Consider the following 13,692-nt stretch of genomic DNA (forward strand, 5'->3'; position numbering starts at 1 on the left):
TCATGCGGGATGCTTTGGCCTGGCGGTGTTGAGATTCTTGAGTTGGAATTGCACCCATCCAGGCAAGTGGAGAGTATTCCATCACACTCTTGACTTGTGCCCTGTGGATGGTGGACAGGCTTTGGGGAGTCAAGAGTCATGGATGAGTGAGAGGAATATATCACACTTTGGGGCTTTTGTAAGAGGATTTATTGATAAACCTGGGATTTGAGAGGAAGCTGCTTCATGGTTAACAGAACAAATTCAGCCCCTGGGGTGGAGCCAACAGCTGCACTGTAATTACTCGCCTCAGGATTCCAAGCCTCTGACCTGCTCTTGTAGCTGCGTTATTTGTATGGCTACCCATGGTAACCCCCATAATGTTGATAGTGCTGGATTCAGTGATTGTAATGCTATTGAATGTCAAGGGGAGATGGTTAGATTCTCTCTTGTTGGAGATATTCATTGCCTGGCACTTGTGTGGTGCGAATGTTACTTGCCACTTATCATCCCAAGCCTGTGTGACTGAAATAGCTCAGTTGGGAGAGTGTTAGACTGAAGATCCCTGGTTCAATCTGGGGTTTTGGCAGTTCTCCTTTATTCTGCATCGCCATTTGGTTTTGACTCTTGAGCTGCACAATTTACACTGAAATTATTTACCCAACTCTGAAGGTTGGATTGGAATAGAGAGATATCAAGGATGGGAAATATTTACATTGTCTGCTGTAGCTTATTCTCTATCTCCCTGTGTCCTTTCCCCCAGTTTTTGACTCTCTCGGGGCAGGGTGAACATTTGATTTGCTGCATTTGTCCCAAACTGAAGCCTTTTCCACATCTCTGGGCGGTCAGACTCGCTCTGTCTGTTTTTGTTGCTCATGACCATTAACGAGAACAGGCCACGAGTTCAACGTTTATCAGCAAACGGAAGATAATTGGAAAGAATTCTGTGTTACTCCAGACCAGTGACAAAGATATAATGGATGTTATTCAAAATAAGTTCCCTCTGACATTTTATGTAAACTTGTTTGCATCTAAAAGTTGGATTTTAAGTGTTACAAAAATGTGTCAAATTAATGACTGACCATGTGACAGTGCACATGGGGATCAAATCCACAGCCTTGTTGTTATCAACACTGCGTCCTAACCAACTGAACTAAGCGGCCTATAGACAGAGCCAGGTATGGGTTTGAGCCGCACGCTGGGCGGTTTGCGTTTTATTTCTCACACTGGGTGACAGAGCAATTGGACAACCAATGGACACATCACATCCCTGAAACATTGTTCTGATATAAAACAGTGTGAAATAAGAACTGAGCATGGAAATGGAACGGAACCAGAAATCAGGTCTTTAATCTATTAAAGTTGATCTTGAAATTCAACCATTCACTGAACATTCCAAGAGATCGAACTCTCTTCTGATATAAAATCCAAGAATTTGAGCTGCTGGAAAACATAACTGAGCCTGATGCGATTTGAACACGCAATCTTATGATCTGGAGTTAGACGCACTACCGTTGTGCCACAAGCTCACAGATAAAGCCAAGTCTTCCATTCCTGGCAGATTTACTTCTTGTTTAGATTCACTGATTGAAATTAATTCAATCCTCATCTGACCTCCACTCTGTAAAGGCCTGCTACCCGACCTGAATCCGACGGGACCCGACGACCTGTGTCGGGTTCGGGTCATGTCGGGTCGCTCTTCCCGGTCTGGCTTTTGGACTCGGGTCGGGTCAGGCCAGATTCAGGTCAGGCTGGGTCCAGGTTGGACTGAGTCCGGGTGTGACACACACAGTAAGTATTACATTTAACGCTGCTGGCAAGTTGAGTTTAATAAGTGTCAAAAGTTGAAAAGCCAACCAAAGCTGGGAGTCCGGGTTATTAAGGAGGGAAACTCTGAGTCTGCTCAGTGAGCAAGTGAGCATCTCTATGACGTCATTGCGCTCATGCTGCAGCTTCCTGTGGATTCGAAATCGGGAGGTAGGTAAAGTGAACATTCCGGTGGTCGGGTAAGGCTCGGGTGGGTTTGGGCATGGGAATAAATGGAGATACTCGGGCCGGGTCGGGCTTGGGTCCAATGTGGTTCTGTCGGGTTCGGGTCGGGTATTTTTTCCTGACCTGAGCAGGCCTTTACCGCTCTGTCAGTTCAGTGCCTTATTTAAACTATTACTTGGAGTTCTGTTTTACAGGGTCTCGGCTGTTTAAGTGTTTCCCAGACCCACTACTCTGATTAATCAGACATTTTGCTGCTAACTGCTGCTGCTACAATTGAAATGTAAAAAAGAATTTCCAGTGACCTGCAACCAATGGACAAATACATTTCAGAAAGTTAAAGCTCATTCACCAATCCACAAATGTGTCTTTCTGCTTATATTTATAAACAACTCCTTCTCTCCACTATGAGAACTATACAATCACTCCAGTTATTTGAAAGTTAGTATAAGATGTTCCAGTTCATCAATTTTAAAACTGCAGCAGGTATTTTCCAGAAAACTTCTCTGTTGGAACCTCAGTCCCAATTAGATTGAAAGTGGACAATTAATGTATTCACTTGTTCATTGTGGACAGGTGTCTGACTTCGAATAAATCTCATTAACTTTCAATGAGGTGGCAGTATTTCTGTGCTCCCATTTTACACAGTCTGTCCTGTTCATGCACCATGTTTTTATTCTCCTCTCCCATTCTCCACAGGATACAGATTGCAAGCATCATGAATCTAGCTGTTGAAAAGCATTGGAAGAATCTGGTCACACAGGTATTGAAACATTCATTATCTGCCATTTTACAAGTTGGTTGCTTTAAACACAGTACAATGTGCAATCATCTGAAAAGAGATTCTCTTCAATATCCAATACAAATTGAATTACAAACCTGACAGACAAACACAGGAGAACAAGTGACTAGTGAGCACAAACCTCATAGTGCTCATTTTCAGATTTATTGCAGTCATCCGACAAAACAAGTGAAAGAATATTCCAGCGAAATGATTTGGAAAGTAGGTGTGACTTTTGTTGGTGCCTTTCTTTGCTCTGTTGGTGAAACTTTCTTGCACCTGACTCCTGTTCATGTCTCTGTTTGCTCTATTGAATGAGGAAGGAGGTATTTGATCAGAAATCAACTGGATTGTGTACCTTTGAGAGGGGATTTCAGCGCCGTCAGGGCTGGAAACAGGAGTGAGTGAAAGACAATATGTGGAGTTTGATTTTGTACAGAGGGAGAGCAAATCTAACAGGACTGTGAGATATTGGCCTGGATTTTGCAGCCCAATAGTGGTGAACTCTGAGACTTTCACTGCTATTGAGGGTCTGAACAGCACTGCAACTGCCAGTACATGCACACACTAACACCAGCATCTGGAAGTTGTGGTGGTGAGAAATGTGCTCAGAAGGAGCCTCTGATCATAATCGCACCAGCCCACTCTTTAAAGTGACAGGGACCTGTAGTTCAGCATTTTGGGCTCATTGCCCACAATGTACCCTGATTTTTACCTGGGTTGGATTAGAGCCGGTACCAACAGGCTCAGGGGTGCTCGGGAAGGACTTTTCTGTTGACACAACAGCTCCGCTATTCCAGGAAGACACCGGCAGCAGCAGGGGTCAACTTTCAGAGGGAGTTCAGACATTTTAAATGTTGCATTTTGTTTCTTAATTGTATGTCACTTTTTAGCAAGGCCTTATCAGAGTTCTTAAATTTACATCTGACTTTTTATTAACAAGATTGAAGTGCTTTTAAAAGATCTCTAAATATATATGACTTTTTATCGAGATTTACCTGGCTTCTTTGTAAAGACTCGAGTAAGATTGAAATGACTTTTAAAAACTACATCTTATCCTTTAAAATCCTGCTTACATGTAGATGACATTGGAAGATGGCTTCAGAATAACTTAGACTATCATTCTAACAGGTACTGCAACAGCTTCAGTCCTACTTTCTGCAAAAGCTGGTGAATTACAAAGAAACAATGTATTGACCATTTTATAAACTGTTGATGCAGATGGGATTCAAATTCATACATGTAAAACAGAAGGAATTAACAATCCATCATCTTAACCTCTCAAACACTTCATCACCCAGCTTTGTGCCAGCAACCCATCACACGTCTTTTTTGCCTCTATGGAAATTTGGGCAGGATGGTCACCTTCAGCTCAGATCCTGACTGTGCATCCAGATGTGCAATGATGGAAATGTAGCTTCTTTTAGTAAATGACATTTCCATCACATCAGGTCATGGCCTGTTGGGAATGGAGTGGTGTGAAACATTTCCAGACCATGTCCAACACGTTTCTACTCAGTGTGAAAACCCACCACGGAAAGAGTGGAACATACAATCATTTGATCACATCATGATTAACATCACTCAGACACCTGAACCATGAGGTCACTGACGATGTCATGATGACTTCGAATTTCTCATGAAATGACAACTGAACTAACTGACTGGAAGAATTGCTTTAATTCCACATGATCAGAGAGGCACAGCATCAGACCGACTTGGCAGATGAATGTTGATTGAATAATTTCTGTGTGAGGAATGTTCCAGCATCATAAACCAGGGGAACGTGCTGACTGAGCTGTGTCGTCATCTCTTCTGGGCAGTCGGACAGTTCACCCTTCATTCTGCTCTGATTCACTTTCCCAAAGCGGATCTACAGATTCTCAAATCTGGAGATGGGGTTTTCTTATTTTGTTCCTTTTGATTTTTCTTGCTCCTGAATGATAATATATTCCAAACCTCGGATCAACCCTCCCCTTTGCGTCGTGTTATAGTCTTGGTTAAAAGAGACACAAAATGGCACAAACACTCTGAAACATACAACACGGTCACACTTTCCTTCAGTGAGATTAATGTTGAGCTGTTTTCCAGGTTAAATGCAACTGCAAACACATTGCTCTCAAAGAAATTGTAGGGGATTGAGTTGCCGTTGTAATATTAGCACTGGACATCTGTACGAGCAGGAACAGGCATTTCAAACTCACATCCTTCACAAAGGCAACCACTGAGCTGTTTTCTTTTGTGAATGAAATTCATAAGAAAAGTTAAAGTTCACAAGAAAATGGATGTAAATGATTGATAGCTAAACTTTTGAAGCAAGGATATGAATCCAAGATTTTCTGATTCTAAGACAAACACTCGAACCAATTAAGCTACTGAGCCAGATCACAAGTGCTGTGACAACTAAGGGCAGAGGAGGGCACTCTTTATTCTCATCCCACTTCTCCACAGGTCACAACATCTATGTGAGCTTTTCCCACATACTGATACAGTCAATCATGTACTCTATTTTTTCCAGAATAGAAGACACTGACCAGGTTTCTTTAATGAACAACAAAATTATCCATTTATTGTCAAACAAGTTTTAACTAGTAATGAAGTAAAGCATAACCACACAGGTGGAAATTTTAAAAGTTCCTTTTTCACCTTTACCAACTTTTAAAGTCCTTTTTTTTATCTTCGAGCCACATGCACACACACACACACCGGATAGCTGAAAAAATAAAAGGGATTTTTTTTAAAATTCAACACTCTGTTACAGACAAAAACAACCTCTTGGGCTGTTTATTTGCTCATTTTTGAAGAAATCATCAGATGAGATATGTTGCTCCAAAATTGGAATACAGTCTAACTTCCGAGTATACGTAGACTGGTCACTAGGGTATTTTAGAACAGTTCTTTTCAGAAGGCATTGAGAATTAATTTTAGCAGGCCTTCTTCAAAGACATGCGACAAGATGAATTAACTCAGTGGACTTCTCAGGGTCTTTTAAGGATTTTCTGGAAAACAAACTGGGTTGTGGTCTTCTCTCCTTCCTTGACGATTCTTCAGGCTAACTTTATCAGCTGTTCACTCCAGCAGGTAAAACACACTGACTGCTACAACCAAAGGTTGTGAGTTTTCTGCCGTCTTAGGTTTGCGCTGCTGCTGCCAAGCTTGTCCAATCAAGGGGCATGACTGACTTCTCTGTCCACATTTCTCTCTGTTACCAGGGTTTCTGTTCTATACTTAACTTGAATCATGTGACAACCAGTAAACATAGTTGCCAAATTGGTTCTTTTGGTGCCCTCTTGAAAAAGAACTGGTCCGACACTTATTCAGTTTGATTATGACTTCTTCAAAAAATATTTTAACAAAAGAAACAGAATCCCTTCCATAACATCATGTACTTTCCCTGAGCTACAGGTTATCGCAAGTCTCTATGGCAGTGTTTATTTTAGGTGATTTTGTACTCAGGTTCTTTTGGAATCCATGTGTTTGCAGATCTTTGTGAGTGAGAGATGTGGTAATATGTTTAAAAGATTTCCCTGTAAATTATTCATATCTCCATCTTTCCCCGAACTTTGTACAAACACATTAATATGGGAATCACACACATCAGGCCGCCAAACCTGTCCGCTAAACATTGAAAGGTGACAGTGTTTATTGTGACGGGGTTCCATTTATGAAGACACATCTTGATGATTCACACATGTAAAAATTTGTATATTATGTTCATGATATAATGACATAAATAAACATTTCCTTGCACTTGCCACGCTTGTTGAACATTTTCTCTGCTGATGCCCCCTGAATATATTAGAGAACATGGTGACGAGGTTGAGATTAAAGTCTGTAAATATAGGCAGAAAACAGCAGCAGGGACTGCAGTGAACAAGATTTACGTGACATATTTGTGCTTATATTGGTGGGTGAAATAAGATAGAAAACACACAAAATCCTACATTTGAGCTCGCGTAAAAGATTGCTCTGTCTATGGAGATAGCATCAAAGAATGCTCAGGAATTTTGTCCTATGCCAGTGATCGTAACACACTTCAGGGGAACTTAAAAACAATGGTAAAATGGGCTTTCACATAACAGATGCAATTTTACACAGAGAAGTGTGAAGTGATACAATTTGGAAGGAAGAATGCCATATAAATGAAAGGTTACAATTCTAAACTGGGTGCAGGAGCAGAGAGACAATGTATACCAATGTCAGAAGGATTGAAAAGGTTGCTTAGAGCAAACAGGACACTTGGCTTTATTAATAGAGGCATAGAGTAAAAACATATAAGTTATGCCAAACCTTTATAAAATACTGGTAATGAATGGCCTCTTCCTGTACCTCCACAGAAAGCTTCCATTCCAGGTTTACACACACTCGTCAGGATCACTGTCCACAGATCCTGCCACTCCAGGCTCGGACACCCACTTCAGGATCACTCTCCACAGATCCCGCCACTCCAGGCTCGGACACCCACTTCAGGATCACTCTCCACAGATCCCGCCATTCCAGGTTCGGACACCCACTTCAGGATCACTCTCCAAAGATCCCAGCACTACGGGCTTGGAGACCCTCTTCAGAGATCCTAAATCTCCAGACACGGACATCCTTTGAGGACCACTCTCCACAGATTCTGCCCTCCAGGCTCAGACACCCTCTTCAGAATCACTCTCCATACATCCCGCCGATCCACGCACGGATATCTCCCTCAGGATCAGATCAAAGAATGTTGCTTGTCACTTATCAGCTCAAGCCTGAATGTTGTTCAGGTCTTGCTGCTTGCAGGCACAGACTGCTTCAGTATCTGAGGAGTTGTGAATCATCAGCGAACATTCCCACTTCTCACTTATGTTGAAGAGAAAACCATCAATGAAACAGCTGAGGATGTTTGGGCCTCGGACACTGCCCTGAGAAACTAGGTATCCAGTCATGAATGGTGGTCGACAATTCAATAACGAACCAGATGAGGAGGCTCCAAAAACATCCCTATCCTCAATGTTGGTGGAGCCGAGCACGTCAGTGCAAAAGATAAAGCTGAAGCATTTGAAACCATCTTCAGTCAGAAATTGCTCAGTGGATGATTCAACTTGGCTTCTTGAGTTCCCCAGCATCACAGCTTCCAGTTTTCAGCCAATTTGCTTCACTCCACATAATGGCAAGAAACAGCTGCAGGCACTCGATACAGCAAAGACTATGGGCCCGAACATCATTCCGGCTCTAGTACTGAAGACTTGTGCTCCAGAACTCGCTGCGCCCTCAGCCAAGCTGTTCCAGTGGAGCGACAACACAGTCATCTACTTGCTGCCCCATCAGTCTACTATCAATCATCAGCAAAGCGATGGAAGATGTCACCAACAGTGCTATCAAGCACCACACACTTAGCAATAATCTGATCATCGATGCACAATTTAGGTTCTGCCAGGGTCTCTCAGCTCCAGGAAATAATTTGGCAGATAGAGGAGAATGTGGGAAAATGTGAGGTTATCCACTTTTGTAGCAAGAATAGAAAAGGAAAATATTATTTAAATTGTGAGAGATTACAGAATGCTGCGGTGCAGAAGGATCTGGGTGTCCTCGTGCATGAATCACAAAAAGTTACCATGCAGGTACAGCAAATAATTAGGAAGGCAAATGGAATGTTACCCTTCATTGCAAGGGGGATGGAGTATAAAAGTAGAGAAGTCTTGCTACAAATGTACATGGTGCTGGTGAAACCACACCGAGAGTATTGTGTACAGTTTTGGTCTCCTTATTTAAGGAGGGATATACTTGCATTGGAGGCAGTTGAGGGAAGGTTCCTTGGATTGATTCCTGTGATGAAGGTGTTGTCTTATGAGGAAAGTTGAGCAGGTTGGACTGATACTCATTGGAGTTGAGAAAAATGAAAGGTGAACGTATTGAGACATATAAGATTCTGAGGGGGCATGACAGGGTAGATGCTGAGAGGATGTTTCCTCTCGTGGTGGAATCTAGAACGAGGGGACATAGTTTCAGATTTAGGGGTTTTTCATTTAAGAAGGAATTTCTTCTCTCAGAGGGTCATTAATCTTTGGAATTCTTTACCGCAGAGAGCAGTGGAGGCTGGGTCATTGAATGTCTTCAAGATTTTTATCTACAAGAGAGCCAAGGGTTATGTGGGCAGGCAAGAAAGTGGGGTTGAGGTCATGATCAGGTCAGCCATGATCCTATTGAATGGCGGAGCAAGCTCGAGGGGCCAAATGGCCTATTCCTGCTACTAGTACTTCTGATCTTATGTTCGTATGATCTCATTGCAGCTTGGTCCAAACAGAGACGTAAGAGTGAAATTCCAGAGGAGAGGTGAGTGTGATTGCCCTTGAATGAGTGTGGCTTCAAGGATCCCCAGCAAAATTGAAGTCAATGGGAATCAGGGGGAAAACTCTCCACTTGTTGAAGTCATACCTCGCACAAAGCAAGATGGTTGTGGTTAGTGGAGGCCAATCATCTCAGCCCAGGACATTGCCTCAGGAGTTTCTCAGGGTAGTGTCCTAGACACAAACATCCCAGCTGTTTCATTGACGACTTTCTCTTCAACATAAGTCAGAAGTGGGAATGTTAGATGATGATTCACAACTCTTCAGATACTGAAGCAGTCTGTGCCTGCAAGCAGCAAGACCTGAACAACATTCAGGCTTGAGCTGATTAGTGACAAGCAACCTTCTGGCCACACAAGTGCCAAGCAGTGAACATCTCCAATGAGAGAGAAATAAAGTCTACCTTTTGATATTCAGAAGCATTATCATCGTTAAATCCCCCACCATCAACATCTTGACCAGAAACTTAACTAGACCAGTCACATCTATGCTGTGGCTATAAGCGCAGGTCAGAGATTACGAATTCTGCAGCAAGTATCTCACCTCCTGACACCCCAAATCCTGTCCACCATCTACAAGGCACAAGTCAGGAGTGTGATGGAATACATCCCACTCAACAACACTCAAGAAGCTCAACACCATCCAGGACAAAGCAGCGCACTTGATCGGCAACTAACCCGCCACCTTAAACATTCAATCCCTCCACAACCAGTACACAGTGGCTGCAGTGTGTACCATCTCCATATGCACTGCAGCAACTCGCCAAGTATCCTTCAACGGCACCTTCCAAACTCGTGACCACTACCACCTCGAAGGACAAGGGCAGCAGATGCATGGGAACTCACTACCTGCAGGTTCCCCTCCAAGTCACTCACCATCCTGACTTGGAATGATATCGCCATTTCTTCACTGTTGTTGGGTCACAATCCTGGAACTCCCTCCCCAATAGCACTGTGGGTGTTCCTGCACCATATGGACTGCATCAGTTCAAGAAGGCAGCTCTCCACCACCTTCTCGACGGCAAGAGGAATGGGTAATAAATGCTCGCCTTATCAGCGATACTCACACCCAAGAATGAATAAAAACCAAATCACTCTCCACAGATTCCCCACAATCTGGGCTTGGACATTTACTTCAGGAGCACAGAGCTTTATATCACTGCAACATGAGTTCCAATCTTCATATTCTGTTCACTTTTCACATTATTTTCTACCAGTCCACGAGCTTTTATTAATTCAGTATTCGGGTCTCTGCTCCTCCGCCGTTTCTAACATCTCACCTCTTCCAAAAAAACACTCTGATCTATCGTAGGTACTAAATGACCCCTCATTTTAAACTCCATCTGCCAAAGCATTGCTCACTCACTTAATCTATCAAGAAGATTTGAAAATAAATTTCTTGCCAAAGGATAATTTTCTGCATCTGCTCCCTCGCCATTTGCTTTTCCCATTTGTCTTTCACTTGGTGCAAATCGAGATGGAAGGAAGGAGGGGAGGAAAAATCCTGCTCCGTTTCGTGATCCCTATTTGATCTTCATTCCAGTGTAGTTTGGGTGATGAATTCCAATTGTCTGTCTCAATTTTAAGACAGTATAACCAATTCTGGAATCACTGTCTGGACAGGGACAAGAACAGGTTTCGAGGCTGACTTGACACATCAACTCCCCCAACAGAAGCAATACACTTAACAGCTCATAAACTGACGACAAGGATGGGATTTGAACCCACGTGTGCACAGCACAATGGATTAGCAGTCCATCACCTTAACCTCTCGGCCACCTTGTCAGTTGGTTAAATGTAGCTGTCACCTTCAGCACAGTTTCTGGCTGTGCAGCTAGCTGTGTAATGATGGAAAAAGACCTTCTGGAAGTAAATGAAGTTGGGAATGGAGTGGTGTGAAACATTTCCAGACCATGTCCAACTCGTTTCTACTCAATGTGAAAACCCACCACGGAAAGACTAGAACATACAATCATTTCATCACATCATGATTAACATCACTCAGACACCTGAACTATTAGGTCACTGACGAAGTCATGATGACCGAATTTCTCATGAAATTACAACTGAACTAACTGACTGGAAGAATTGCTTTAACTCCACGTGATCAGCGAGGCACAGCCTCAGGCCGACTTGTCGGGTGGTGTAAACAGATATCACTGCTTCTGATCTTCACCAGAACAGATAGTGAGATGTAACATTGATCATCAAACAGACTGTGAGAGAATACAACAGAATAAAACACATGGAGAGACACTGTGGAATAACAAATAGATTTGATTGGAATGTTGAAATTTTGATTGGAATGGATAAAACACCAGAAACAACAGATTAAAGTGGGATTCTCATCATTATATTGATCTGGGACAGAAAAGAGAAACTGATGGAAAGAAGAGAAGAAGGAAGAAAAGAAAGGATGGAACTGTTCAATTTTTTTCAGTTTTTTCACTCGCCCATCAAAGCTGATAAAAAAAAGTTGCAAATAACAGAGAATTTCACCAAAAAGGGAGATTAAATGTTGCTGAAACCTTGGATCGAAGGATGCCCCAACAGATCACCTGTTTAACTGTCTCCTCACTGGGGGATTTCAATCAGTGAGCAATATTATTCTCTACTTTTTTTGTTAATTGGTCCCAGAACTGTCACTTGGAATTAATATCTGTGTTCCGACTCCTGAATAATAAAATTGTGAGTTTCTCGATATTTTCGGGACACATTTCCTGCTGAAAGAACTAAGAACTCTTTCTAATTTGCACAATATTCTTTACACACTCATCAAGCCTGCTAAGCTAGCATCCTTGGTGCTGCTCTCTCTTCTCCCAAACTACATCTCATGTGACTGTTTCATCATCACTCTGACAGTGGGAGGGGTTGATCCCACTATCTTCAGCATTAACCCTTTACATCCTTATACCACACTGTCTGTCCAAAATAAATGGGTGGAGGGAACTTCCTTCATTTATCAAAACACCAACAGCAGCACAGTGGCGCAATGGATAGCACCGCAGCCTCACAGCTCCAGCGACCAGGATTCAGTTCTGGGTACTGCCTGTGTGGAGTTTGCAAGTTCTCCCTGTGTCTGTGTGGGTTTCCGCCGGGTGCTCTGGTTTCCTCCCACCTCAAGAAGACTTGCAGGTTGGTAGGCAAATTGGCCATTGTACATTGTCCCGAGTGCAGGTACATAGTAGGAGAATGGTGGGGATGTGGTAGAGAATATGGGATTAATGCAGGATTCGTATAAGTGGGTGGTTGCTGGTTGGCACAGACTCGGTGGGCCGAAGGGCCTGTTTCAGTGCTGTATCTCTGAATAAGAAAAGTAAAATAAAAGCTACCAGTCGTAAATCAACTCAAACCCATTAGAGAGATAGAGGGAGACTGTCAGAGAACTTCCTGCATCCAGTCCTGACCCTGTCACACTCAGCAGCTTCTCACCCAGACCCCACTCTCATCAACACTGAACATTGTTACCGAGACCCTTCAAATACTGTTTATAAAAGGTAGAAAAATTCAAACTTCATCACAGCTAGATTGAACAGAACAAAGTTTAATATCTTCTCGTCATCACTCGGTAACCACATGAGACAGTCCTTAAATCAGTAGCATAAATTATCAGCTGTAAGAATGTTTGTCATTGGGTTGAATCATTTCTGTGTGATGAATGTTCCAGCATCATAAACCAGGGGAACGTGTTGACTGAGCTGTGTCTTCATCTCTTCTGGACAGTTCACCCTTCATTCTGCTCTGATTCACTTTCCCAAAGCGAATCTACAGATTCTCAAATCCAGAGACTGGGTTTTCTTATTTTGTTCCTTTTGATTTTTCTTGCTCCTGAATGATAATATATTCCAACCTCGGATCAAACTTGCCCTGTCTCCCAGTCTCGGTTAAAAGCGACAAATAACGGCAACAACATTCTGAAACAAACAACACGGTCACATTCTGCTTCAGTGAGATTAATGCTGAGGCAGTTTCCGTGTCGAATGCGATTGTGAACAAATTTCTCTCAAGGAAATTGTGAGTGATCAAGTATTTGCACTGAATTTCTGTGCAAGAAGGGACAGTTTCAAACAGCCATTCCCAAATCACTTCCTTCACAAAGAAAAAGACTGTGCTGTCTTAACGTGTGACTCAACTTCACAAACAAATTTGAACTCGAAGTTCAGGAGAAGACAGAGATGTGAATGATTGACAGTGTAATCTTTAAATCATAATTTTCCGTTTCTTCGTTGAAGTGAGGCTCAAGCCTAAGCCGCTAGAGATCGCAGAAAGCTACAAACTTGGATCCAGAAATCAGAAAAGTAGTGAAACAGTTGGTGAGTACATTGTGACACTGAAGAATTTATCACCACATTGCAACATTGGCACATTCTTAGACCGTACATTATGAGACAGATTTGTGCTTATATTGGTGGATGAGGAAAGATACTAAACACACAAAATCCCAATTTGAGCTAGTGTGCAAGATTGCTCTTTCCACGGAGATAGCATCAAAGAATGCTCGTGAATTTCATCCTATGCCAGTGACAGTAACACACTTCAGAGGAACTTAAACACACTGGTAAAATGGGCTTTCACACAACAGATAAAATTTTACACAGAGAATTGTGAAGTGATACAGTTTGGG

The 13,692-nt window shown here is 42.5% G+C and overlaps 1 non-coding gene across 1 annotated transcript; it reads right to left on the minus strand.

Annotated features, from left to right (window-relative positions):
* Positions 1-10,771: 10,771 nt before the first annotated feature.
* trnas-gcu (transfer RNA serine (anticodon GCU)) lies at positions 10,772-10,853 on the minus strand. Its single transcript has one exon. It is a non-coding gene; the product is annotated as a tRNA-Ser (tRNA).
* Between the last annotated feature and the right edge of the window lie 2,839 nt (positions 10,854-13,692).

The sequence above is a fragment of the Heterodontus francisci genome, unplaced genomic scaffold (assembly GCF_036365525.1).
Source record: "Heterodontus francisci isolate sHetFra1 unplaced genomic scaffold, sHetFra1.hap1 HAP1_SCAFFOLD_43, whole genome shotgun sequence".
NCBI lineage: Eukaryota > Metazoa > Chordata > Chondrichthyes > Heterodontiformes > Heterodontidae > Heterodontus > Heterodontus francisci.